This window comes from Myotis lucifugus, unplaced genomic scaffold (assembly GCF_000147115.1).
Source record: "Myotis lucifugus unplaced genomic scaffold, Myoluc2.0 scaffold_5590, whole genome shotgun sequence".
NCBI classification, from domain to species: Eukaryota; Metazoa; Chordata; class Mammalia; order Chiroptera; family Vespertilionidae; genus Myotis; species Myotis lucifugus.
In genome coordinates this window covers 6,015-9,673 of record NW_005876638.1, presented here as the reverse complement: position 1 = coordinate 9,673, position 3,659 = coordinate 6,015, and the positions used below count along the sequence as shown (strand labels likewise).

At 41.8% G+C, this 3,659-nt stretch overlaps 1 pseudogene; it reads left to right on the top strand.

Moving 5' to 3' along the window:
- The first annotated feature begins 997 nt into the window (after window positions 1-997).
- Window positions 998-3,265, top strand: LOC102437285 (annotated as a pseudogene).
- The last annotated feature ends 394 nt before the right edge of the window (window positions 3,266-3,659 follow it).

The following is a 3,659-nucleotide window of genomic DNA, read 5'->3' as shown; positions in this document are numbered from 1 at the left end:
ATGGGCTGTTCTTTACAAGTACCAGTTGACTGATTAAATTTTAAGTTCTGCTTTCTCCATAGTCCTGCTTAGTACACATGGTGCTCCTGTCATGTCATCATACCATCACATCCTAGTGGCTGATGGTTTTTAAATGTGCACGCTCAATGTCTTTTCTGATGGGGAGGTTGGGTGGGATGACACCCATTGTTACATTTGAGGAACGAGTGTTGGGCTTAAAATTGCCCCAGTTGGTAAAATATAGAAGAACAAGTATTTTCTCAGGACTTTTCTATCAACTCTGTTCAAAGAGAATATAAAGATCGGAACTATAAACCCTTGAACAACATGGGTTTGAACCGCGTGGGTCCACTTATATATGGATTTTTTTTTCAATAAATATATGGTTGGCCCTCTATATCTGCAGTTTTACATCCTTGGATTCATCCAACCTGGGATCTAACACAGTATTTTTGATCTGTGATTGCAAATCCAGGGATGGGAATCCCCAGATGCTAAGGACCAACTGTGTGCATTGTTCTAGGTATGTTATAGAAGGGACTTGAGCATACAGGTATTTTGGTATCTGCAGGGGAGATCCTGGAACCAATACCCCCCGATACTGAGGGATGGCTGTAGTTAAGTTTTGGGGGAGTCAAAAGTTTTTGAAAAGGGGGTAGTGACAGCTTGATGACAACGAGTTGAACAGCTTTTCTTGAGCTTTCTGTTCACTGGCAGACTGGGAAGTTAGGGTCTAGTTGCCTTGGTTTATACTTTTCTGTTCAGCCGAGCCTGGTGCTGCTGTTCCTCCCACAGTGGTTTCTGCTCGTCATGGACCCTATTCCTATAGGACTAATGACTCCTGTTGTTTTGGTGTCACTAAGTTTTTAGATTATTATTATCTTAATGCCAGATCATGATCTGGTAGAGATGAGCATCCTGGAATTTTCATTGAAATTGTGTGTTCTTTTTGGAACTGGGAAGAGACAGTGGCTAAGGGTAAAGATTATTGGGGGAGGAGGAAATTGGAGACCAAAAGAGCAATTGTCTAATGGCTTTGGCCATGTGATCGCCTCTTCATGGGAAAAGGGTCATGTTCTGTGGGGTTGAGTGTCTAGGATTAACTTTTAGAGCAGCCCTGTATATAGTTTTGGAATTTATAGTATTTTAGATAAGTTCATGGAATAGAAAATCTACTGAAGACTAAATTTTTAGAGCTCTACTACAGATGATGAAAGTTTGTGGGAACATCTGTAATGCAGCTGTAATAAAATTTGTTTACTTGATCGGGATTGCTTTAGAGGCTCACACTGGTTCCTTTACTGCTATTTTCTGCATTTTTTTGCCGCATGCCAAGAAATAAATTAACACCAACTCCTGGTGGAGTTAGGGGGTCATTCAGTTTTGTGGCTATTCTAAGATTTTGGTTTTAAACTTACATCCATTTGAAAGCTCTTCTGTCCTGGCACAGGACATGGCTGGTGAAACCAGGATACCAAAAGATGGACTGATTCTGAAATTAACGTATTTTCCAGATGTTTGGAGAATGGAGGCTTGTTTTCTGTGCTGCATTTGTGTGTTCTTGTGTGTGTCTCTTGTGTTTTTATAGGAAAGCCCCTTGGGGAAGGGAGGACCTGCTTTTCGGATTGGGAAATAAAATAGGTGTTAAATTTTTGTGTGAAAACTTTTGATTTGGTATTGCCATTTCTGTGATAGATCGAAGAGGCAACTTTGTTCCGAGGAAGGAGCTGTTGGGAAGGCTGGTGTTGGGGTGAAACTCCAAGGCAGTAACTAAAAGCAGACTCGTTCACATCTCCAGTGATTTTCAATTAGGAAGCGCGCCCCCGACGCTCTGACTCAGCAGCCTTTTAACCAGGCCTGACTAAATAGACCTTGTTTTTGAAACTCACAGCAGTGCCTAGCTCCCTGCTGTCTTTTGTTCATCCCGCTAACACACAGCTGTTTTGTTCATACATCATTTTGTGTTCAGCTGCCCGGTTACTTCCTCTGGTGAATAATGGGACACATGGGAGTTTGAACACCCAAGTGTGTGGTTATTCAAACAGGAAGTCTCAAGGAAGCGCAGTATCCTCGTCCGAGGAACAAAAGGTGGAACGGGAAAGGCCACGGATGGTTCTAAGCCTAAACCATCTGCAGGGAAACAGCTGACAGTTCCTGAGAGACAGACACTCGGCAGCTTCAAGGTGGGATCCTTTCTTCGGAACTTGATTCATTTTTAAAAAAACGTTTGGCGTCTCCCACCCTAATTCATAAAACAGACAGAAATGGAGGTGAACAAAGTAACGTGGCCGAGTTACCCGTGGGGAAGCGTGTGGAGCTTAGGAAAGAAGGTGCAACAACTGGCCTTTCCCGAAGGCGACAAACGCTGTCCCCAGGTACAAGCCAAGAGGTGGGACTTCACAGGGACTTGGAGAGCGGACAGGGTGGATGGAAAGATGAAATTCTGCACAGCCTCTGGTCACTGAGCACTGGAGGACTGTGAGATAAAGGAGAGAGTGGGTTCTACACAGGAAGCATGCATTCTAGCAGAGCCATGGCGGTGAGGACCGTGTTGCCTCCGGACATCCTGCTCACGGGTGCACCAGGGGGTGGAAAAACCACACGAGGCAGAGAACTTGCATCAAGATCGGGACTGAAACACATTAATGTGGGTGATTCTGCTGGAGGAGAGCAGTTATAGGATAGTTATGATGAAGAATATGACTGTCCCATTTTAAATGACTTGAGAGTAGTTAATGAGTTAGGAAACCAAATGAGTGAAGGTGGAGTTCTTGTTGATGACTACAGTTGTGATTTCTTCTCTGAACGCTTGTTTCATATAGTTTTTGTGCTGAAAACCGGCAATAGTGTATTGTACCAAAGACTTGAAACAAGGAGTTATAATGAGAAGAAACTAAAAGATAATGTCCAGTGTGAAATATTTCAGATTCTTTATGAAGAAGTATTAGCATCCTACGAGGAAGAAATAGTGCAACAGCTGCCCAGTAATAAAACTAGGAGATTTAGAGGATAATATCGATCAGATACTGAAGTGGATTGAGGAATGGATCAAAGATCATAGCTCTTGACTTATAAGACTGGCCACTTTATAATCACTCTTATATTTCCCTGCCCACATCATATAAATTGTCCAATTATTAGTAAACCCCTTTTATTAAAATTGTGCTGCAGAACTGGTAGGTGTATAGTATAAAGGTTTACGTTTGTTTGTTTTTTTTCCCCATGAGAAAGCTGAACAACCTTAAGCGTAATAAATATAATGTTATTAAAGATTGCGCCGAAACCGGTTTGGCACAGTGGATAGAGCGTCGGCCTGCTGACTGAAAGGTCCCGGGTTCGATTCCGGTCAAGGGCATGTACCTGGGTTGCGGGCACATCCCCAGTGGGAGATGTGCAGGAGGCAGCTGATCGATGTTTCTCTCCCATCGATGTTTCTAACTATCTATCTCTCTCCCTTCCTCTCTGTAAAAAATCAATAAAATATATATTAAAAAAAAAAAAAGATTGGGACTAAAAACAGTCATCATTTCATGCTTTAATTGCTAAAGAATAAATAAATATGACCAAATGTGTGGATGGATATCTTTTAAGTTTATTATAGAAGAAAATGAACATGGTCTCTTAAAATTAAAGTCTAAAAATAAAATAAAAAATGTGTT